Here is a 25,870-nt window from a genome sequence, read left to right as displayed (position 1 = left end):
ATTAGGGCGCATTCTTCACTTCCTGGATTTTTAGTGGAAGGAAATGCAAGAGCGGACAAGCTGACAATGGTCATTTCTAACACATTGCCAAATAGTTTTGAACAAGCAAAATTGAGTCGTGCCTTTTTCCACCAAAATGCACAAGCACTCATGCAAATGTTCCAAATCACTTAAAGTCAAGCTAAAGCTATCATTCATACTTGCCCTGACTGTCAATTGGTACAACCTCCTGTTTCTACAGGAGCAATCAACCCCCGAGGCTTACAAAGCCTACAGTTGTGGCAAACAGATGTTACTAAATAGCCTTCTTTTGGTAAATTTAAAAATATTCATGTTTCCATAGACACGTTCTCTGGTGCAGTTTTTGCTTCCCTTCACACAAGTGATACTGGCAGCCATGCCTGTCATCATTTCCTGCAAGCTTTTGCTTCATTGGGTATACCCCAAGAAGTAAAAACTGACAATGGCCCCGCATACATATCTCAAAAATTGGCCACATTTTTAAATGAATGGGGTGTTCGACACATTTTTGGTATTCCCCACTCTCCCACAAGCCAAGCAATCATTGAAAGAACACATCAAACCTTAAAACGCATATTAGATCAACAGAGAGGGGGAACGGAAATCACCCCACAGATGAGACTGAGTAAGGCTTTGTATGTTTTTAATTTTCTAAATAGTAAAAGTACAGAACCAGATCCACCAATCTTTAGACACTTTTCAAATAGCACACAGGCAAAACTGAAAGAACATCCTCCTCTTCTAATTAGAAACCCTGACTCTGGACAGATGGAAGGTCCGTTTCAATTAATAACGTGGGGCAAAGGGTATGCTTCTATTTCCACAGGTGCTGGAAGAATTAAGTGGGTTCCTGCCAAAAACGTCAAACCGTATCGCACTTCAGAACCTGTTGTCGAGCCTAGAACTGAGGAAGCGAGTACGCAGACGTAGACCGAATGAAAGGATCCCGGGTCTCGCCTGACGCCTCTTGTGCCTGACGTTCATTGTGCATCGGTGGAACCCGTGAACTCTGATTTTGTGCCAATTTTTATTTATGAGTATACGAATCAAATGCTGAATGTTTGTTTAACAAAGCTAATTTTTGGCTGAAAATTTAGGTTCTTGTTTTGGTTTAGAAAGAATTCTGCCAAAACTTAGTTCTTGAAAGAGATGGGGCAGAATCAAATGGTATACTTGTTTTGCTTGATTTCAATTGTTTTTTGTCGTGCAGATTTGCCTGAGGATCAACCGAAGACGAATGTTTGGGTGACCTTAGCCAAGGCTGCCGGATCGGATACTATATGTCTGTCTAATTCGGAACCAGAAAAGCCTTTCTCAACCTGTTTGGTTGGTGTGCCAGTGAAAGAGTTTCCTTTGGTCAGAAAAGAATCCAATGGTAAACCAGGTGGAATTGACAATGGAAACAGTCCTTCCTTCAATTGGAACATTTGTTCCAAGAAACTTCTCAGGGCAGCAAATGTTTCAAACAGTTGGGATGTGTTTCTACAGACGGACCAATCTCCACGGCAATTGCCAAAAGGGTATTGGATCATTTGCGGAGACAGAGGTTGGCAAGGCATTCCAGCCCACCTTGAAGGTGGCCCTTGCAGCATTGGTATGCTTACCATAATTGCCCCCACTGCCAAAGCAGTGATGAAAAAGAAACAAAGGAAAACGAGAGCTGTTCCTCATTATGATGAGAACTGTCAGAGTGATTTTATGCCTTGGAATGCCGCCAGAAGGGTTTCAGCAGGTATATTTCTACCCCAATTGGCTTCAGCTGTGGCATTGAGACAATTAGATCGAGTTGGATGTTGGCTGAGCAAACAAGCTAATGCCACATCCTCCGCAATCAGTGATATGTTGACCAATGTTGATAGTATTAGACATGCTACTCTTCAAAACAGAGCAGCCATTGATTTTCTCTTACTGGCACAAGGACATGGTTGTGAGGAATTGGAAGGTTTGTGTTGTATGAATTTGTCTGATCATTCTGAATCCATTCACAAAAGCATTCAAAAATTAAAGGATCTGACAGCCCAAATTAAAGAAGATGGAGGTTCCTGGTTGGATGATTTGTATCAAAATTGCAGTTTTGCACCTTGGCTAAGGCAACTTTGCAAGATAGGTCTTTACATATTAGGTGTTCTAATACTGATATTGATAGTGGTACCTTGTATACTCTGTTGTGTTCGGCGAATGATGAACAAAACAGTCCGAGAAGTTTTTGCCATTCAAGCAGGAGAATTAGGAAGTAGAAGCACAGAGAGTGTACGAAATCTCACGAAAGCAGTAGATGAGGGTATTGACATGAACGAAGGTTTTGAATTAAGGCCTTGGAATCGACCAGAGTTTTTTGAACGATGCCTTGTGACTGTTGCCAAACATATCTCTTTCAGGGATTGGGTCTTCACAGCATTAAGTTGCTGTGCCGTAATATAGCGATGCTTCAGTTTAGTGAAAATAGGTCTTCAACAGATAATAAGCAGAAATTTTGCAATAGAGCTATGAAACGCAAATAGCAAGCGACAAGAAAATGAAAGCTTCTGGGTCAAACAGTGAGGGGGAAATGTTGGAATCCATAAGGTTAGAGGATTTTTAAGAAATGGTTAAAAAGAAGTATGTAGGCCTTAGACTGGAGTTTTGTTAGCATTGCAGAAAAGTTTCCCATGCAAGCAGAAAAAGTTTTCCATGCAAGCAGAAAAGTTTCCCAAGCAGTAGACGTGACAAATAACAATAGGCTTCTGTAGAATTGGCTTTAGGATGGCAACAAGGTTATTTAATGTATATCTTTAGAAGGTTAGCATGAATAGAACTCTGTTCTTTGTCTCTTATCAACTAGTCTTTGTTTTAGCTACGATTACCTATGTTTTATAAGATTGGATAGAATGCTTGTCAATATGTGTTTTCTGTGTCTGATTGGCTGAATTCTAGTCTGAGATGATTTTATGTATTGCTGTATGAGCCCTGTTGAAGGAGACATTTTTTGGTGTGGATCAGTGAGCTGTCATGTCTCCATTTTGTATTTTGAGACTGATGTGCTGGAAATAAAAGCAAAAATCTCTTCACTGGTCTGGTTACCATGTTATCCATATTTGGATATTTTGCCGCGGCCTAGTGGGTTCCTTTTTTAAGGCGTGGGTTCCTGACACCATTGGACTTATACCTGTCCCGTCCCCCGCATATTGCTGCCCCGTGTGAGGACGTAGAATAGAAGAAAAACAAAGAAAAATCGTGGAAGCACCAGCCGCGGAGACCCAAGTGTTAACAAGGAGGACACTGTATCATCTCTCCCGCCGAAACCAAGAAAATTGTAAGTAACTTATCTCGGGAGAGCGCTTGGGTGATGTTGGGAGGAAAAATAGAGAAAAAGAAAATTATTAAAAGAGCACAAAAATGGGAACGAATTTATCAGAAGTTGAATGGGATGTTTTTCATCAATTAGAGACAATGTTACAAGAAAAAGGTCACTCTGAAATTTCAAAAACTGAGCTTAAAAACTTACTTATCTGGGTTAAAGCGAATACGCAAGATTTAAATCTGCAGTCTGCTTTTTCTTTTCATTTTTGGGATCAGATAAACTGGAGAATCTATAATCTAGTCTCTCTCAAAAAAGATGAAAGCTTAAGAGAACTTGTGCCGGTTTGTAGTGCGCTGTTGTAGTGCTTTTTTAAACAAAGTGATAAAAATAAGATCAACTTGGACTCAGAAAACAGAGCTTCTGGTTCTCTCTCACGAAATTCCAGTAAACCAGAGACTGTGTGTGTATCGGAGAATGTTACAAGTGTTGTTGCAAATGCTGAAAGTATTGCTTTGAACTCTGTTGAACAAAATCTTTCTTCTCTCTCTCTGGGAAAAAATGAGACTCTTTCGGACTTTTCTTCGCGTTGTTCTGTTAATGTAAAAATATGTGACTCTTGTAAGGGGGATGGAACAAAGTGTGTAAAAGATGGAAATGAAAAAGTGACTGTACTTCCTAAAATTGTTTGTGCAGGGACACTGAAACCTGAATTGGATTCTGTTGGGCCTGGGGTGGAGGCTGAGGTGGCTGCTTTCACTCGGGAAATTGTGGTTCCAGGGAACTCTTTTTCAGTTAAGCAAAACCATGGTTGTTCTGGTGTTTGTCAATCTATAGATACAGAGAAAGAAAAATTGGCTTTAAGGGTGGAGTCCTTTGAAAGGAAGAGATGGAAGAAACTCGCGACTGTGTTGTTGCTGAAATTCAAAAAGCTGGACTTGAAATCTCTGCAACGAAAATTCAACAAGTTTCACCTTAGAAGTACCTGGGATGGAAGATGACTGAGACGACAAGAACACCACAAAAAATTCAGATCCGAACCAGAGTCAACAACCTACAAGAGTTACAACAACTTCTAGGAGAAATCAACTGGGTCAGACCGATGTTGGGAATCACCAATGATGAACTGAGTCCGCTCTTCCATTTGCTGAGAGGAAGTTGCGACATCACTTCGCCAAGAACTTTAACCCCTGAAGCTCGTGCTGCTCTCGACAAAGTCACAGAAGCTCTTCAAAAAAGACAAGCTCATCGCTGCGTTCCTGAAAATCCTTTCTTTCTTGCAATCTTAGGAGAGAAGAAGCAGCTTTGTGGTCTCATTTTCCAGTGGGATTCCACAGAACAAGATCCTTTGTTAATAATGGAATGGGATTTTCCTCCCTACAGGTTTTCAAAGACCATTTGCTCAGTTTTAGAAATGATTGCATACATTATAATTAAGGCTAGAACCAGATTGTTAACTTTGGCAGGTCAAGAATTTTCAGTTATCTATTTGCCATTGAAAAATGATTATTTCAATTGGGCAATGCAAAATTCTGATGATTTACAATATGCATTCTTAGGTTTTCCAGGTGTTTGTTCCATACACTATCCAGCTCACAAACTACTGCAAGCAAAATTGAGTTTCAGAGAAAAACCTAAATTGAGTGAAGAACCTTTACATGCTGTGACTCTCTTCACTGATGGCTCTGGTAAAAGCCACAAGTCCGTTGTGACTTGGTTTAATCAAAAGACTAATGTTTGGGAATCTGATATTCAAACAGTAGAGGGATCCCCTCAAATTGTTGAGCCTGCTGCAGTAGTTTGAGCTTTTCAGCTGTTTCCTCACCCTTTTAATTTGGTCACAGATTCTGCTTATGTTGCTAATGTAGTCAGGAGAATAGAAGGTTCCATTTTAAAGGATGTTAGTAATGAAACTTTATATCGTTGGCTTTCATGTCTTTTTATAACTTTGCAATATAGAACTAATCCATATTTTGTTTCTCACATTAGGGCGCATTCTTCACTTCCTGGATTTTTAGTGGAAGGAAATGCAAGAGCGGACAAGCTGACAATGGTCATTTCTAACACATTGCCAAATAGTTTTGAACAAGCAAAATTGAGTCGTGCCTTTTTCCACCAAAATGCACAAGCACTCATGCAAATGTTCCAAATCACTTAAAGTCAAGCTAAAGCTATCATTCATACTTGCCCTGACTGTCAATTGGTACAACCTCCTGTTTCTACAGGAGCAATCAACCCCCGAGGCTTACAAAGCCTACAGTTGTGGCAAACAGATGTTACTAAATAGCCTTCTTTTGGTAAATTTAAAAATATTCATGTTTCCATAGACACGTTCTCTGGTGCAGTTTTTGCTTCCCTTCACACAAGTGATACTGGCAGCCATGCCTGTCATCATTTCCTGCAAGCTTTTGCTTCATTGGGTATACCCCAAGAAGTAAAAACTGACAATGGCCCCGCATACATATCTCAAAAATTGGCCACATTTTTAAATGAATGGGGTGTTCGACACATTTTTGGTATTCCCCACTCTCCCACAAGCCAAGCAATCATTGAAAGAACACATCAAACCTTAAAACGCATATTAGATCAACAGAGAGGGGGAACGGAAATCACCCCACAGATGAGACTGAGTAAGGCTTTGTATGTTTTTAATTTTCTAAATAGTAAAAGTACAGAACCAGATCCACCAATCTTTAGACACTTTTCAAATAGCACACAGGCAAAACTGAAAGAACATCCTCCTCTTCTAATTAGAAACCCTGACTCTGGACAGATGGAAGGTCCGTTTCAATTAATAACGTGGGGCAAAGGGTATGCTTCTATTTCCACAGGTGCTGGAAGAATTAAGTGGGTTCCTGCCAAAAACGTCAAACCGTATCGCACTTCAGAACCTGTTGTCGAGCCTAGAACTGAGGAAGCGAGTACGCAGACGTAGACCGAATGAAAGGATCCCGGGTCTCGCCTGACGCCTCTTGTGCCTGACGTTCATTGTGCATCGGTGGAACCCGTGAACTCTGATTTTGTGCCAATTTTTATTTATGAGTATACGAATGAAATGCTGAATGTTTGTTTAACAAAGCTAATTTTTGGCTGAAAATTTAGGTTCTTGTTTTGGTTTAGAAAGAATTCTGCCAAAACTTAGTTCTTGAAAGAGATGGGGCAGAATCAAATGGTATACTTGTTTTGCTTGATTTTAATTGTTTTTTGTCGTGCAGATTTGCCTGAGGATCAACCGAAGACGAATGTTTGGGTGACCTTAGCCAAGGCTGCCGGATCGGATACTATATGTCTGTCTAATTCGGAACCAGAAAAGCCTTTCTCAACCTGTTTGGTTGGTGTGCCAGTGAAAGAGTTTCCTTTGGTCAGAAAAGAATCCAATGGTAAACCAGGTGGAATTGACAATGGAAACAGTCCTTCCTTCAATTGGAACATTTGTTCCAAGAAACTTCTCAGGGCAGCAAATGTTTCAAACAGTTGGGATGTGTTTCTACAGACGGACCAATCTCCACGGCAATTGCCAAAAGGGTATTGGATCATTTGCGGAGACAGAGGTTGGCAAGGCATTCCAGCCCACCTTGAAGGTGGCCCTTGCAGCATTGGTATGCTTACCATAATTGCCCCCACTGCCAAAGCAGTGATGAAAAAGAAACAAAGGAAAACAAGAGCTGTTCCTCATTATGATGAGAACTGTCAGAGTGATTTTATGCCTTGGAATGCCGCCAGAAGGGTTTCAGCAGGTATATTTCTACCCCAATTGGCTTCAGCTGTGGCATTGAGACAATTAGATCGAGTTGGATGTTGGCTGAGCAAACAAGCTAATGCCACATCCTCCGCAATCAGTGATATGTTGACCAATGTTGATAGTATTAGACATGCTACTCTTCAAAACAGAGCAGCCATTGATTTTCTCTTACTGGCACAAGGACATGGTTGTGAGGAATTGGAAGGTTTGTGTTGTATGAATTTGTCTGATCATTCTGAATCCATTCACAAAAGCATTCAAAAATTCAAGGATCTGACAGCCCAAATTAAAGAAGACGGAGGTTCCTGGTTGGATGATTTGTATCAAAATTGCAGTTTTGCACCTTGGCTAAGGCAACTTTGCAAGATAGGTCTTTACATATTAGGTGTTCTAATACTGATATTGATAGTGGTACCTTGTATACTCTGTTGTGTTCGGCGAATGATGAACAAAACAGTCCGAGAAGTTTTTGTCATTCAAGCAGGAGAATTAGGAAGTAGAAGCACAGAGAGTGTACGAAATCTCACGAAAGCAGTAGATGAGGGTATTGACATGAACGAAGGTTTTGAATTAAGGCCTTGGAATCGACCAGAGTTTTTTGAACGATGCCTTGTGACTGTTGCCAAACATATCTCTTTCAGGGATTGGGTCTTCACAGCATTAAGTTGCTGTGCCGTAATATAGCAATGCTTCAGTTTAGTGAAAATAGGTCTTCAGCAGATAATGAGCAGAAATTTTGCAATAGAGCTATGAAACGCAAATAGCAAGCGACAAGAAAATGAAAGCTTCTGGGTCAAACAGAGAGGGGGAAATGTTGGAATCCATAAGGTTAGAGGATTTTTAAGAAATGGTTAAAAAGAAGTATGTAGGCCTTAGACTGGAGTTTTGTTAGCATTGCAGAAAAGTTTCCCATGCAAGCAGAAAAAGTTTTCCATGCAAGCAGAAAAGTTTCCCAAGCAGTAGACGTGACAAATAACAATAGGCTTCTGTAGAATTGGCTTTAGGATGGCAACAAGGTTATTTAATGTGTATCTTTAGAAGGTTAGCATGAATAGAACTCTGTTCTTTGTCTCTTATCAACTAGTCTTTGTTTTAGCTACGATTACCTATGTTTTATAAGATTGGATAGAATGCTTGTCAATATGTGTTTTCTGTGTCTGATTGGCTGAATTCTAGTCTGAGATGATTTTATGTATTGCTGTATGAGCCCTGTTGAAGGAGACATTTTTTGGTGTGGATCAGTGAGCTGTCATGTCTCCATTTTGTATTTTGAGACTGATGTGCTGGAAATAAAAGCAAAAATCTCTTCACTGGTCTGGTTACCATGTTATCCATATTTGGATATTTTGCCGCGGCCTAGTGGGTTCCTTTTTTAAGGCGTGGGTTCCTGACACCATTGGACTTATACCTGTCCCGTCCTCGCATATTGCTGCCCCGTGTGAGGACGTAGAATAGAAGAAAAACAAAGAAAAATCGTGGAAGCACCAGCCGCGGAGACCCAAGTGTTAACAAGGAGGACACTGTATCATCTCTCCCGCCGAAACCAAGAAAATTGTAAGTAGCTTATCTCGGGAGAGCGCTTGGGTGACGTTGGGAGGAAAAATAGAGAAAAAGAAAATTATTAAAAGAGCACAAAAATGGGAACGAATTTATCAGAAGTTGAATGGGATGTTTTTCATCAATTAGAGACAATGTTACAAGAAAAAGGTCACTCTGAAATTTCAAAAACTGAGCTTAAAAACTTACTTATCTGGGTTAAAGCGAATACGCAAGATTTAAATCTGCAGTCTGCTTTTTCTTTTCATTTTTGGGATCAGATAAACTGGAGAATCTATAATCTAGTCTCTCTCAAAAAAGATGAAAGCTTAAGAGAACTTGTGCCGGTTTGTAGTGCGCTATTGTAGTGCTTTTTTAAACAAAGTGATAAAAATAAGATCAACTTGGACTCAGAAAACAGAGCTTCTGGTTCTCTCTCACGAAATTCCAGTAAACCAGAGACTGTGTGTGTATCGGAGAATGTTACAAGTGTTGTTGCAAATGCTGAAAGTATTGCTTTGAACTCTGTTGAACAAAATCTTTCTTCTCTCTCTCTGGGAAAAAATGAGACTCTTTCGGACTTTTCTTCGCGTTGTTCTGTTAATGTAAAAATATGTGACTCTTGTAAGGGGGATGGAACAAAGTGTGTAAAAGATGGAAATGAAAAAGTGACTGTACTTCCTAAAATTGTTTGTGCGGGGACACTGAAACCTGAATTGGATTCTGTTGGGCCTGGGGTGGAGGCTGAGGTGGCTGCTTTCACTCGGGAAATTGTGGTTCCAGGGAACTCTTTTTCAGTTAAGCAAAACCATGGTTGTTCTGGTGTTTGTCAATCTATAGATACAGAGAAAGAAAAATTGGCTTTAAGGGTGGAGTCCTTTGAAAGGAAGAGATGGAAGAAACTCGCGACTGTGTTGTTGCTGAAATTCAAAAAGCTGGACTTGAAATCTCTGCAACGAAAATTCAACAAGTTTCACCTTAGAAGTACCTGGGATGGAAGATGACTGAGACGACAAGAACACCACAAAAAATTCAGATCCGAACCAGAGTCAACAACCTACAAGAGTTACAACAACTTCTAGGAGAAATCAACTGGGTCAGACCGATGTTGGGAATCACCAATGATGAACTGAGTCCGCTCTTCCATTTGCTGAGAGGAAGTTGCGACATCACTTCGCCAAGAACTTTAACCCCTGAAGCTCGTGCTGCTCTCGACAAAGTCACAGAAGCTCTTAAAAAAAAAAGACAAGCTCATCGCTGCGTTCCTGAAAATCCTTTCTTTCTTGCAATCTTAGGAGAGAAGAAGCAGCTTTGTGGTCTCATTTTCCAGTGGGATTCCACAGAGCAAGATCCTTTGTTAATAATGGAATGGGATTTTCCTCCCTACAGGTTTTCAAAGACCATTTGCTCAGTTTTAGAAATGATTGCATACATTATAATTAAGGCTAGAACCAGATTGTTAACTTTGGCAGGTCAAGAATTTTCAGTTATCTATTTGCCATTGAAAAATGATTATTTCAATTGGGCAATGCAAAATTCTGATGATTTACAATATGCATTCTTAGGTTTTCCAGGTGTTTGTTCCATACACTATCCAGCTCACAAACTACTGCAAGCAAAATTGAGTTTCAGAGAAAAACCTAAATTTAGTGAAGAACCTTTACATGCTGTGACTCTCTTCACTGATGGCTCTGGTAAAAGCCACAAGTCCGTTGTGACTTGGTTTAATCAAAAGACTAATGTTTGGGAATCTGATATTCAAACAGTAGAGGGATCCCCTCAAATTGTTGAGCCTGCTGCAGTAGTTTGAGCTTTTCAGCTGTTTCCTCACCCTTTTAATTTGGTCACAGATTCTGCTTATGTTGCTAATGTAGTCAGGAGAATAGAAGGTTCCATTTTAAAGGATGTTAGTAATGAAACTTTACATCGTTGGCTTTCATGTCTTTTTATAACTTTGCAATATAGAACTAATCCATATTTTGTTTCTCACATTAGGGCGCATTCTTCACTTCCTGGATTTTTAGTGGAAGGAAATGCAAGAGCGGACAAGCTGACAATGGTCATTTCTAACACATTGCCAAATAGTTTTGAACAAGCAAAATTGAGTCGTGCCTTTTTCCACCAAAATGCACAAGCACTCATGCAAATGTTCCAAATCACTTAAAGTCAAGCTAAAGCTATCATTCATACTTGCCCTGACTGTCAATTGGTACAACCTCCTGTTTCTACAGGAGCAATCAACCCCCGAGGCTTACAAAGCCTACAGTTGTGGCAAACAGATGTTACTAAATAGCCTTCTTTTGGTAAATTTAAAAATATTCATGTTTCCATAGACACGTTCTCTGGTGCAGTTTTTGCTTCCCTTCACACAAGTGATACTGGCAGCCATGCCTGTCATCATTTCCTGCAAGCTTTTGCTTCATTGGGTATACCCCAAGAAGTAAAAACTGACAATGGCCCCGCATACATATCTCAAAAATTGGCCACATTTTTAAATGAATGGGGTGTTCGACACATTTTTGGTATTCCCCACTCTCCCACAAGCCAAGCAATCATTGAAAGAACACATCAAACCTTAAAACGCATATTAGATCAACAGAGAGGGGGAACGGAAATCACCCCACAGATGAGACTGAGTAAGGCTTTGTATGTTTTTAATTTTCTAAATAGTAAAAGTACAGAACCAGATCCACCAATCTTTAGACACTTTTCAAATAGCACACAGGCAAAACTGAAAGAACATCCTCCTCTTCTAATTAGAAACCCTGACTCTGGACAGATGGAAGGTCCGTTTCAATTAATAACGTGGGGCAAAGGGTATGCTTCTATTTCCACAGGTGCTGGAAGAATTAAGTGGGTTCCCGCCAAAAACGTCAAACCGTATCGCACTTCAGAACCTGTTGTCGAGCCTAGAACTGAGGAAGCGAGTACGCAGACGTAGACCGAATGGAAGGATCCCGGGTCTCGCCTGACGCCTCTTGTGCCTGACGTTCATTGTGCATCGGTGGAACCCGTGAACTCTGATTTTGTGCCAATTTTTATTTATGAGTATACGAATTAAATGCTGAATGTTTGTTTAACAAAGCTAATTTTTGGCTGAAAATTTAGGTTCTTGTTTTGGTTTAGAAAGAATTCTGCCAAAACTTAGTTCTTGAAAGAGATGGGGCAGAATCAAATGGTATACTTGTTTTGCTTGATTTCAATTGTTTTTTGTCGTGCAGATTTGCCTGAGGATCAACCGAAGACGAATGTTTGGGTGACCTTAGCCAAGGCTGCCAGATCGGATACTATATGTCTGTCTAATTCGGAACCAGAAAAGCCTTTCTCAACCTGTTTGGTTGGTGTGCCAGTGAAAGAATTTCCTTTGGTCAGAAAAGAATCCAATGGTAAACCAGGTGGAATTGACAATGGAAACAGTCCTTCCTTCAATTGGAACATTTGTTCCAAGAAACTTCTCAGGGCAGCAAATGTTTCAAACAGTTGGGATGTGTTTCTGGAGACGGACCAATCTCCACGGCAATTGCCAAAAGGGTATTGGATCATTTGCGGAGACAGAGGTTGGCAAGGCATTCCAGCCCACCTTGAAGGTGGCCCTTGCAGCATTGGTATGCTTACCATAATTGCCCCCACTGCCAAAGCAGTGATGAAAAAGAAACAAAGGAAAACAAGAGCTGTTCCTCATTATGATGAGAACTGTCAGAGTGATTTTATGCCTTGGAATGCCGCCAGAAGGGTTTCAGCAGGTATATTTCTACCCCAATTGGCTTCAGCTGTGGCATTGAGACAATTAGATCGAGTTGGATGTTGGCTGAGCAAACAAGCTAATGCCACATCCTCGGCAATCAGTGATATGTTGACCAATGTTGATAGTATTAGACATGCTACTCTTCAAAACAGAGCAGCCATTGATTTTCTCTTACTGGCACAAGGACATGGTTGTGAGGAATTGGAAGGTTTGTGTTGTATGAATTTGTCTGATCATTCTGAATCCATTCACAAAAGCATTCAAAAATTAAAGGATCTGACAGCCCAAATTAAAGAAGACGGCGGTTCCTGGTTGGATGATTTGTATCAAAATTGCAGTTTTGCACCTTGGCTAAGGCAACTTTGCAAGATAGGTCTTTACATATTAGGTGTTCTAATACTGATATTGATAGTGGTACCTTGTATACTCTGTTGTGTTCGGCGAATGATGAACAAAACAGTCCGAGAAGTTTTTGTCATTCAAGCAGGAGAATTAGGAAGTAGAAGCACAGAGAGTGTACGAAATCTCACGAAAGCAGTAGATGAGGGTATTGACATGAACGAAGGTTTTGAATTAAGGCCTTGGAATCGACCAGAGTTTTTTGAACGATGCCTTGTGACTGTTGCCAAACATATCTCTTTCAGGGATTGGGTCTTCACAGCATTAAGTTGCTGTGCCGTAATATAGCAATGCTTCAGTTTAGTGAAAATAGGTCTTCAGCAGATAATGAGCAGAAATTTTGCAATAGAGCTATGAAACGCAAATAGCAAGCGACAAGAAAATGAAAGCTTCTGGGTCAAACAGAGAGGGGGAAATGTTGGAATCCATAAGGTTAGAGGATTTTTAAGAAATGGTTAAAAAGAAGTATGTAGGCCTTAGACTGGAGTTTTGTTAGCATTGCAGAAAAGTTTCCCATGCAAGCAGAAAAAGTTTTCCATGCAAGCAGAAAAGTTTCCCAAGCAGTAGACGTGACAAATAACAATAGGCTTCTGTAGAATTGGCTTTAGGATGGCAACAAGGTTATTTAATGTATATCTTTAGAAGGTTAGCATGAATAGAACTCTGTTCTTTGTCTCTTATCAACTAGTCTTTGTTTTAGCTACGATTACCTATGTTTTATAAGATTGGATAGAATGCTTGTCAATATGTGTTTTCTGTGTCTGATTGGCTGAATTCTAGTCTGAGATGATTTTATGTATTGCTGTATGAGCCCTGTTGAAGGAGACATTTTTTGGTGTGGATCAGTGAGCTGTCATGTCTCCATTTTGTATTTTGAGACTGATGTGCTGGAAATAAAAGCAAAAATCTCTTCACTGGTCTGGTTACCATGTTATCCATATTTGGATATTTTGCCGCGGCCTAGTGGGTTCCTTTTTTAAGGCGTGGGTTCCTGACACCATTGGACTTATACCTGTCCCGTCCTCGCATATTGCTGCCCCGTGTGAGGACGTAGAATAGAAGAAAAACAAAGAAAAATCGTGGAAGCACCAGCCGCGGAGACCCAAGTGTTAACAAGGAGGACACTGTATCATCTCTCCCGCCGAAACCAAGAAAATTGTAAGTAGCTTATCTCGGGAGAGCGCTTGGGTGACGTTGGGAGGAAAAATAGAGAAAAAGAAAATTATTAAAAGAGCACAAAAATGGGAACGAATTTATCAGAAGTTGAATGGGATGTTTTTCATCAATTAGAGACAATGTTACAAGAAAAAGGTCACTCTGAAATTTCAAAAACTGAGCTTAAAAACTTACTTATCTGGGTTAAAGCGAATACGCAAGATTTAAATCTGCAGTCTGCTTTTTCTTTTCATTTTTGGGATCAGATAAACTGGAGAATCTATAATCTAGTCTCTCTCAAAAAAGATGAAAGCTTAAGAGAACTTGTGCCGGTTTGTAGTGCGCTATTGTAGTGCTTTTTTAAACAAAGTGATAAAAATAAGATCAACTTGGACTCAGAAAACAGAGCTTCTGGTTCTCTCTCACGAAATTCCAGTAAACCAGAGACTGTGTGTGTATCGGAGAATGTTACAAGTGTTGTTGCAAATGCTGAAAGTATTGCTTTGAACTCTGTTGAACAAAATCTTTCTTCTCTCTCTCTGGGAAAAAATGAGACTCTTTCGGACTTTTCTTCGCGTTGTTCTGTTAATGTAAAAATATGTGACTCTTGTAAGGGGGATGGAACAAAGTGTGTAAAAGATGGAAATGAAAAAGTGACTGTACTTCCTAAAATTGTTTGTGCGGGGACACTGAAACCTGAATTGGATTCTGTTGGGCCTGGGGTGGAGGCTGAGGTGGCTGCTTCCACTCGGGAAATTGTGGTTCCAGGGAACTCTTTTTCAGTTAAGCAAAACCATGGTTGTTCTGGTGTTTGTCAATCTATAGATACAGAGAAAGAAAAATTGGCTTTAAGGGTGGAGTCCTTTGAAAGGAAGAGATGGAAGAAACTCGCGACTGTGTTGTTGCTGAAATTCAAAAAGCTGGACTTGAAATCTCTGCAACGAAAATTCAACAAGTTTCACCTTAGAAGTACCTGGGATGGAAGATGACTGAGACGACAAGAACACCACAAAAAATTCAGATCCGAACCAGAGTCAACAACCTACAAGAGTTACAACAACTTCTAGGAGAAATCAACTGGGTCAGACCGATGTTGGGAATCACCAATGATGAACTGAGTCCGCTCTTCCATTTGCTGAGAGGAAGTTGCGACATCACTTCGCCAAGAACTTTAACCCCTGAAGCTCGTGCTGCTCTCGACAAAGTCACAGAAGCTCTTAAAAAAAAAAGACAAGCTCATCGCTGCGTTCCTGAAAATCCTTTCTTTCTTGCAATCTTAGGAGAGAAGAAGCAGCTTTGTGGTCTCATTTTCCAGTGGGATTCCACAGAGCAAGATCCTTTGTTAATAATGGAATGGGATTTTCCTCCCTACAGGTTTTCAAAGACCATTTGCTCAGTTTTAGAAATGATTGCATACATTATAATTAAGGCTAGAACCAGATTGTTAACTTTGGCAGGTCAAGAATTTTCAGTTATCTATTTGCCATTGAAAAATGATTATTTCAATTGGGCAATGCAAAATTCTGATGATTTACAATATGCATTCTTAGGTTTTCCAGGTGTTTGTTCCATACACTATCCAGCTCACAAACTACTGCAAGCAAAATTGAGTTTCAGAGAAAAACCTAAATTTAGTGAAGAACCTTTACATGCTGTGACTCTCTTCACTGATGGCTCTGGTAAAAGCCACAAGTCCGTTGTGACTTGGTTTAATCAAAAGACTAATGTTTGGGAATCTGATATTCAAACAGTAGAGGGATCACCTCAAATTGTTGAGCCTGCTGCAGTAGTTTGAGCTTTTCAGCTGTTTCCTCACCCTTTTAATTTGGTCACAGATTCTGCTTATGTTGCTAATGTAGTCAGGAGAATAGAAGGTTCCATTTTAAAGGATGTTAGTAATGAAACTTTACATCGTTGGCTTTCATGTCTTTTTATAACTTTGCAATATAGAACTAATCCATATTTTGTTTCTCACATTAGGGCGCATTCTTCACTTCCTGGATTTTTAGTGGAAGGAAATGCAAGAGCGGACAAGCTGACAATGGTCATTTCTAACACATTGCCAAATAGTTTTGAACAAGCAAAATTGAGTCGTGCCTTTTTCCACCAAAATGCACAAGCACTCATGCAAATGTTCCAAATCACTTAAAGTCAAGCTAAAGCTATCATTCATACTTGCCCTGACTGTCAATTGGTACAACCTCCTGTTTCTACAGGAGCAATCAACCCCCGAGGCTTACAAAGCCTACAGTTGTGGCAAACAGATGTTACTAAATAGCCTTCTTTTGGTAAATTTAAAAATATTCATGTTTCCATAGACACGTTCTCTGGTGCAGTTTTTGCTTCCCTTCACACAAGTGATACTGGCAGCCATGCCTGTCATCATTTCCTGCAAGCTTTTGCTTCATTGGGTATACCCCAAGAAGTAAAAACTGACAATGGCCCCGCATACATATCTCAAAAATTGGCCACATTTTTAAATGAATGGGGTGTTCGACACATTTTTGGTATTCCCCACTCTCCCACAAGCCAAGCAATCATTGAAAGAACACATCAAACCTTAAAACGCATATTAGATCAACAGAGAGGGGGAACGGAAATCACCCCACAGATGAGACTGAGTAAGGCTTTGTATGTTTTTAATTTTCTAAATAGTAAAAGTACAGAACCAGATCCACCAATCTTTAGACACTTTTCAAATAGCACACAGGCAAAACTGAAAGAACATCCTCCTCTTCTAATTAGAAACCCTGACTCTGGACAGATGGAAGGTCCGTTTCAATTAATAACGTGGGGCAAAGGGTATGCTTCTATTTCCACAGGTGCTGGAAGAATTAAGTGGGTTCCCGCCAAAAACGTCAAACCGTATCGCACTTCAGAACCTGTTGTCGAGCCTAGAACTGAGGAAGCGAGTACGCAGACGTAGACCGAATGGAAGGATCCCGGGTCTCGCCTGACGCCTCTTGTGCCTGACGTTCATTGTGCATCGGTGGAACCCGTGAACTCTGATTTTGTGCCAATTTTTATTTATGAGTATACGAATTAAATGCTGAATGTTTGTTTAACAAAGCTAATTTTTGGCTGAAAATTTAGGTTCTTGTTTTGGTTTAGAAAGAATTCTGCCAAAACTTAGTTCTTGAAAGAGATGGGGCAGAATCAAATGGTATACTTGTTTTGCTTGATTTCAATTGTTTTTTGTCGTGCAGATTTGCCTGAGGATCAACCGAAGACGAATGTTTGGGTGACCTTAGCCAAGGCTGCCAGATCGGATACTATATGTCTGTCTAATTCGGAACCAGAAAAGCCTTTCTCAACCTGTTTGGTTGGTGTGCCAGTGAAAGAATTTCCTTTGGTCAGAAAAGAATCCAATGGTAAACCAGGTGGAATTGACAATGGAAACAGTCCTTCCTTCAATTGGAACATTTGTTCCAAGAAACTTCTCAGGGCAGCAAATGTTTCAAACAGTTGGGATGTGTTTCTGGAGACGGACCAATCTCCACGGCAATTGCCAAAAGGGTATTGGATCATTTGCGGAGACAGAGGTTGGCAAGGCATTCCAGCCCACCTTGAAGGTGGCCCTTGCAGCATTGGTATGCTTACCATAATTGCCCCCACTGCCAAAGCAGTGATGAAAAAGAAACAAAGGAAAACGAGAGCTGTTCCTCATTATGATGAGAACTGTCAGAGTGATTTTATGCCTTGGAATGCCGCCAGAAGGGTTTCAGCAGGTATATTTCTACCCCAATTGGCTTCAGCTGTGGCATTGAGACAATTAGATCGAGTTGGATGTTGGCTGAGCAAACAAGCTAATGCCACATCCTCCGCAATCAGTGATATGTTGACCGATGTTGATAGTATTAGACATGCTACTCTTCAAAACAGAGCAGCCATTGATTTTCTCTTACTGGCACAAGGACATGGTTGTGAGGAATTGGAAGGTTTGTGTTGTATGAATTTGTCTGATCATTCTGAATCCATTCACAAAAGCATTCAAAAATTAAAGGATCTGACAGCCCAAATTAAAGAAGACGGAGGTTCCTGGTTGGATGATTTGTATCAAAATTGCAGTTTTGCACCTTGGCTAAGGCAACTTTGCAAGATAGGTCTTGACATATTAGGTGTTCTAATACTGATATTGATAGTGGTACCTTGTATACTCTGTTGTGTTCGGCGAATGATGAACAAAACAGTCCGAGAAGTTTTTGTCATTCAAGCAGGAGAATTAGGAAGTAGAAGCACAGAGAGTGTACGAAATCTCACGAAAGCAGTAGATGAGGGTATTGACATGAACGAAGGTTTTGAATTAAGGCCTTGGAATCGACCAGAGTTTTTTGAACGATGCCTTGTGACTGTTGCCAAACATATCTCTTTCAGGGATTGGGTCTTCACAGCATTAAGTTGCTGTGCCGTAATATAGCGATGCTTCAGTTTAGTGAAAATAGGTCTTCAGCAGATAATAAGCAGAAATTTTGCAATAGAGCTATGAAACGCAAATAGCAAGCGACAAGAAAATGAAAGCTTCTGGGTCAAACAGAGAGGGGGAAATGTTGGAATCCATAAGGTTAGAGGATTTTTAAGAAATGGTTAAAAAGAAGTATGTAGGCCTTAGACTGGAGTTTTGTTAGCATTGCAGAAAAGTTTCCCATGCAAGCAGAAAAAGTTTTCCATGCAAGCAGAAAAGTTTCCCAAGCAGTAGACGTGACAAATAACAATAGGCTTCTGTAGAATTGGCTTTAGGATGGCAACAAGGTTATTTAATGTATATCTTTAGAAGGTTAGCATGAATAGAACTCTGTTCTTTGTCTCTTATCAACTAGTCTTTGTTTTAGCTACGATTACCTATGTTTTATAAGATTGGATAGAATGCTTGTCAAGATGTGTTTTCTGTGTCTGATTGGCTGAATTCTAGTCTGAGATGATTTTATGTATTGCTGTATGAGCCCTGTTGAAGGAGACATTTTTTGGTGTGGATCAGTGAGCTGTCATGTCTCCATTTTGTATTTTGAGACTGATGTGCTGGAAATAAAAGCAAAAATCTCTTCACTGGTCTGGTTACCATGTTATCCATATTTGGATATTTTGCCGCGGCCTAGTGGGTTCCTTTTTAAAGGCGTGGGTTCCTGACACCATTGGACTTATACCTGTCCCGTCCCCCACATATTGCTGCCCCGTGTGAGGACGTAGAATAGAAGAAAAACAAAGAAAAATCGTGGAAGCACCAGCCGCGGAGACCCAAGTGTTAACAAGGAGGACACTGTATCATCTCTCCCGCCGAAACCAAGAAAATTGTAAGTAGCTTATCTCGGGAGAGCGCTTGGGTGACGTTGGGAGGAAAAATAGAGAAAAAGAAAATTATTAAAAGAGCACAAAAATGGGAACGAATTTATCAGAAGTTGAATGGGATGTTTTTCATCAATTAGAGACAATGTTACAAGAAAAAGGTCACTCTGAAATTTCAAAAATTGAGCTTAAAAACTTACTTATCTGGGTTAAAGCGAATACGCAAGATTTAAATCTGCAGTCTGCTTTTTCTTTTCATTTTTGGGATCAGATAAACTGGAGAATCTATAATCTAGTCTCTCTCAAAAAAGATGAAAGCTTAAGAGAACTTGTGCCGGTTTGTAGTGCGCTGTTGTAGTGCTTTTTTAAACAAAGTGATAAAAATAAGATCAACTTGGACTCAGAAAACAGAGCTTCTGGTTCTCTCTCACGAAATTCCAGTAAACCAGAGACTGTGTGTGTATCGGAGAATGTTACAAGTGTTGTTGCAAATGCTGAAAGTATTGCTTTGAACTCTGTTGAACAAAATCTTTCTTCTCTCTCTCTGGGAAAAAATGAGACTCTTTCGGACTTTTCTTCGCGTTGTTCTGTTAATGTAAAAATATGTGACTCTTGTAAGGGGGATGGAACAAAGTGTGTAAAAGATGGAAATGAAAAAGTGACTGTACTTCCTAAAATTGTTTGTGCGGGGACACTGAAACCTGAATTGGATTCTGTTGGGCCTGGGGTGGAGGCTGAGGTGGCTGCTTCCACTCGGGAAATTGTGGTTCCAGGGAACTCTTTTTCAGTTAAGCAAAACCATGGTTGTTCTGGTGTTTGTCAATCTATAGATACAGAGAAAGAAAAATTGGCTTTAAGGGTGGAGTCCTTTGAAAGGAAGAGATGGAAGAAACTCACGACTGTGTTGTTGCTGAAATTCAAAAAGCTGGTCTTGAAATCTCTGCAACGAAAATTCAACAAGTTTCACCTTAGAAGTACCTGGGATGGAAGATGACTGAGACGACAAGAACACCACAAAAAATTCAGATCCGAACCAGAGTCAACAACCTACAAGAGTTACAACAACTTCTAGGAGAAATCAACTGGGTCAGACCGATGTTGGGAATCACCAATGATGAACTGAGTCCGCTCTTCCATTTGCTGAGAGGAAGTTGCGACATCACTTCGCCAAGAACTTTAACCCCTGAAGCTCGTGCTGCTCTCGACAAAGTCACAGAAGCTCTTCAAAAAAAAAGACAAGCTCATCGCTGCGTTCCTGAAAATCCTTTCTTTCTTGCAATCTTAGGAGAGAAGAAGCAGCTTTGTGGTCTCATTTTCCAGTGGGATTCCACAGAGCAAGATCCTTTGTTAATAATGGAATGGGATTTTCCTCCCTACAGGTTTTCAAAGACCATTTGCTCAGTTTTAGAAATGATTGCATACATTATAATTAAGGCTAGAACAAGATTGTTAACTTTGGCAGGTCAAGAATTTTCAGTTATCTATTTGCCATTGAAAAATGATTATTTCAATTGGGCAATGCAAAATTCTGATGATTTACAATATGCATTCTTAGGTTTTCCAGGTGTTTGTTCCATACACTATCCAGCTCACAAACTACTGCAAGCAAAATTGAGTTTCAGAGAAAAACCTAAATTTAGTGAAGAACCTTTACATGCTGTGACTCTCTTCACTGATGGCTCTGGTAAAAGCCACAAGTCCGTTGTGACTTGGTTTAATCAAAAGACTAATGTTTGGGAATCTGATATTCAAACAGTAGAGGGATCCCCTCAAATTGTTGAGCCTGCTGCAGTAGTTTGAGCTTTTCAGCTGTTTCCTCACCCTTTTAATTTGGTCACAGATTCTGCTTATGTTGCTAATATAGTCAGGAGAATAGAAGGTTCCATTTTAAAGGATGTTAGTAATGAAACTTTACATCGTTGGCTTTCATGTCTTTTTATAACTTTGCAATATAGAACTAATCCATATTTTGTTTCTCACATTAGGGCGCATTCTTCACTTCCTGGATTTTTAGTGGAAGGAAATGCAAGAGCGGACAAGCTGACAATGGTCATTTCTAACACATTGCCAAATAGTTTTGAACAAGCAAAATTGAGTCGTGCCTTTTTCCACCAAAATGCACAAGCACTCATGCAAATGTTCCAAATCACTTAAAGTCAAGCTAAAGCTATCATTCATACTTGCCGACTGTCAATTGGTAAAACCTCCTGTTTCTACAGGAGCAATCAACCCCCGAGGCTTACAAAGCCTACAGTTGTGGCAAACAGATGTTACTAAATAGCCTTCTTTTGGTAAATTTAAAAATATTCATGTTTCCATAGACACGTTCTCTGGTGCAGTTTTTGCTTCCCTTCACACAAGTGATACTGGCAGCCATGCCTGTCATCATTTCCTGCAAGCTTTTGCTTCATTGGGTATACCCCAAGAAGTAAAAACTGACAATGGCCCCGCATACATATCTCAAAAATTGGCCACATTTTTAAATGAATGGGGTGTTCGACACATTTTTGGTATTCCCCACTCTCCCACAAGCCAAGCAATCATTGAAAGAACACATCAAACCTTAAAACGCATATTAGATCAACAGAGAGGGGGAACGGAAATCACCCCACAGATGAGACTGAGTAAGGCTTTGTATGTTTTTAATTTTCTAAATAGTAAAAGTACAGAACCAGATCCACCAATCTTTAGACACTTTTCAAATAGCACACAGGCAAAACTGAAAGAACATCCTCCTCTTCTAATTAGAAACCCTGACTCTGGACAGATGGAAGGTCCGTTTCAATTAATAACGTGGGGCAAAGGGTATGCTTCTATTTCCACAGGTGCTGGAAGAATTAAGTGGGTTCCTGCCAAAAACGTCAAACCGTATCGCACTTCAGAACCTGTTGTCGAGCCTAGAACTGAGGAAGCGAGTACGCAGACGTAGACCGAATGGAAGGATCCCGGGTCTCGCCTGACGCCTCTTGTGCCTGACGTTCATTGTGCATCGGTGGAACCCGTGAACTCTGATTTTGTGCCAATTTTTATTTATGAGTATACGAATGAAATGCTGAATGTTTGTTTAACAAAGCTAATTTTTGGCTGAAAATTTAGGTTCTTGTTTTGGTTTAGAAAGAATTCTGCCAAAACTTAGTTCTTGAAAGAGATGGGGCAGAATCAAATGGTATACTTGTTTTGCTTGATTTTAATTGTTTTTTGTCGTGCAGATTTGCCTGAGGATCAACCGAAGACGAATGTTTGGGTGACCTTAGCCAAGGCTGCCAGATCGGATACTATATGTCTGTCTAATTCGGAACCAGAAAAGCCTTTCTCAACCTGTTTGGTTGGTGTGCCAGTGAAAGAGTTTCCTTTGGTCAGAAAAGAATCCAATGGTAAACCAGGTGGAATTGACAATGGAAACAGTCCTTCCTTCAATTGGAACATTTGTTCCAAGAAACTTCTCAGGGCAGCAAATGTTTCAAACAGTTGGGATGTGTTTCTACAGACGGACCAATCTCCACGGCAATTGCCAAAAGGGTATTGGATCATTTGCGGAGACAGAGGTTGGCAAGGCATTCCAGCCCACCTTGAAGGTGGCCCTTGCAGCATTGGTATGCTTACCATAATTGCCCCCACTGCCAAAGCAGTGATGAAAAAGAAACAAAGGAAAACGAGAGCTGTTCCTCATTATGATGAGAACTGTCAGAGTGATTTTATGCCTTGGAATGCCGCCAGAAGGGTTTCAGCAGGTATATTTCTACCCCAATTGGCTTCAGCTGTGGCATTGAGACAATTAGATCGAGTTGGATGTTGGCTGAGCAAACAAGCTAATGCCACATCCTCGGCAATCAGTGATATGTTGACCAATGTTGATAGTATTAGACATGCTACTCTTCAAAACAGAGCAGCCACTGATTTTCTCTTACTGGCACAAGGACATGGTTGTGAGGAATTGGAAGGTTTGTGTTGTATGAATTTGTCTGATCATTCTGAATCCATTCACAAAAGCATTCAAAAATTAAAGGATCTGACAGCCCAAATTAAAGAAGACGGAGGTTCCTGGTTGGATGATTTGTATCAAAATTGCAGTTTTGCACCTTGGCTAAGGCAACTTTGCAAGATAGGTCTTTACATATTAGGTGTTCTAATACTGATATTGATAGTGGTACCTTGTGTACTCTGTTGTGTTCGGCGAATGATGAACAAAACAGTCCGAGAAGTTTTTGTCATTCAAGCAGGAGAATTAGGAAGTAGAAGCACAGAGAGTGTACGAAATCTCACGAAAGCAGTAGATGAGGGTATTGACATGAACGAAGGTTTTGAATTAAGGCCTTGGAATCGACCAGAGTTTTTTGAACGATGCCTTGTGACTGTTGCCAAACATATCTCTTTCAGGGATTGGGTCTTCACAGCATTAAGTTGCTGTGCCGTAATATAGCGATGCTTCAGTTTAGTGAAAATAGGTCTTCAGCAGATAATAAGCAGAAATTTTGCAATAGAGCTATGAAACGCAAATAGCAAGCGACAAGAAAATGAAAGCTTCTGGGTCAAACAGAGAGGGGGAAATGTTGGAATCCATAAGGTTAGAGGATTTTTAAGAAATGGTTAAAAAGAAGTATGTAGGCCTTAGACTGGAGTTTTGTTAGCATTGCAGAAAAGTTTCCCATGCAAGCAGAAAAAGTTTTCCATGCAAGCAGAAAAGTTTCCCAAGCAGTAGACGTGACAAATAACAATAGGCTTCTGTAGAATTGGCTTTAGGATGGCAACAAGGTTATTTAATGTATATCTTTAGAAGGTTAGCATGAATAGAACTCTGTTCTTTGTCTCTTATCAACTAGTCTTTGTTTTAGCTACGATTACCTATGTTTTATAAGATTGGATAGAATGCTTGTCAAGATGTGTTTTCTGTGTCTGATTGGCTGAATTCTAGTCTGAGATGATTTTATGTATTGCTGTATGAGCCCTGTTGAAGGAGACATTTTTTGGTGTGGATCAGTGAGCTGTCATGTCTCCATTTTGTATTTTGAGACTGATGTGCTGGAAATAAAAGCAAAAATCTCTTCACTGGTCTGGTTACCATGTTATCCATATTTGGATATTTTGCCGCGGCCTAGTGGGTTCCTTTTTTAAGGCGTGGGTTCCTGACACCATTGGACTTATACCTGTCCCGTCCCCCGCATATTGCTGCCCCGTGTGAGGACGTAGAATAGAAGAAAAACAAAGAAAAATCGTGGAAGCACCAGCCGCGGAGACCCAAGTGTTAACAAGGAGGACACTGTATCATCTCTCCCGCCGAAACCAAGAAAATTGTAAGTAGCTTATCTCGGGAGAGCGCTTGGGTGACGTTGGGAGGAAAAATAGAGAAAAAGAAAATTATTAAAAGAGCACAAAAATGGGAACGAATTTATCAGAAGTTGAATGGGATGTTTTTCATCAATTAGAGACAATGTTACAAGAAAAAGGTCACTCTGAAATTTCAAAAACTGAGCTTAAAAACTTACTTATCTGGGTTAAAGCGAATACGCAAGATTTAAATCTGCAGTCTGCTTTTTCTTTTCATTTTTGGGATCAGATAAACTGGAGAATCTATAATCTAGTCTCTCTCAAAAAAGATGAAAGCTTAAGAGAACTTGTGCCGGTTTGTAGTGCGCTATTGTAGTGCTTTTTTAAACAAAGTGATAAAAATAAGATCAACTTGGACTCAGAAAACAGAGCTTCTGGTTCTCTCTCACGAAATTCCAGTAAACCAGAGACTGTGTGTGTATCGGAGAATGTTACAAGTGTTGTTGCAAATGCTGAAAGTATTGCTTTGAACTCTGTTGAACAAAATCTTTCTTCTCTCTCTCTGGGAAAAAATGAGACTCTTTCGGACTTTTCTTCGCGTTGTTCTGTTAATGTAAAAATATGTGACTCTTGTAAGGGGGATGGAACAAAGTGTGTAAAAGATGGAAATGAAAAAGTGACTGTACTTCCTAAAATTGTTTGTGCGGGGACACTGAAACCTGAATTGGATTCTGTTGGGCCTGGGGTGGAGGCTGAGGTGGCTGCTTCCACTCGGGAAATTGTGGTTCCAGGGAACTCTTTTTCAGTTAAGCAAAACCATGGTTGTTCTGGTGTTTGTCAATCTATAGATACAGAGAAAGAAAAATTGGCTTTAAGGGTGGGGTCCTTTGAAAGGAAGAGATGGAAGAAACTCGCGACTGTGTTGTTGCTGAAATTCAAAAAGCTGGACTTGAAATCTCTGCAACGAAAATTCAACAAGTTTCACCTTAGAAGTACCTGGGATGGAAGATGACTGAGACGACAAGAACACCACAAAAAATTCAGATCCGAACCAGAGTCAACAACCTACAAGAGTTACAACAACTTCTAGGAGAAATCAACTGGGTCAGACCGATGTTGGGAATCACCAATGATGAACTGAGTCCGCTCTTCCATTTGCTGAGAGGAAGTTGCGACATCACTTCGCCAAGAACTTTAACCCCTGAAGCTCGTGCTGCTCTCGACAAAGTCACAGAAGCTCTTCAAAAAAAAAGACAAGCTCATCGCTGCGTTCCTGAAAATCCTTTCTTTCTTGCAATCTTAGGAGAGAAGAAGCAGCTTTGTGGTCTCATTTTCCAGTGGGATTCCACAGAGCAAGATCCTTTGTTAATAATGGAATGGGATTTTCCTCCCTACAGGTTTTCAAAGACCATTTGCTCAGTTTTAGAAATGATTGCATACATTATAATTA

This window comes from Melospiza georgiana, chromosome W, assembly GCF_028018845.1.
Source record: "Melospiza georgiana isolate bMelGeo1 chromosome W, bMelGeo1.pri, whole genome shotgun sequence".
NCBI classification, from domain to species: Eukaryota; Metazoa; Chordata; class Aves; order Passeriformes; family Passerellidae; genus Melospiza; species Melospiza georgiana.
Note: the sequence above shows the minus strand (reverse complement) of the source record.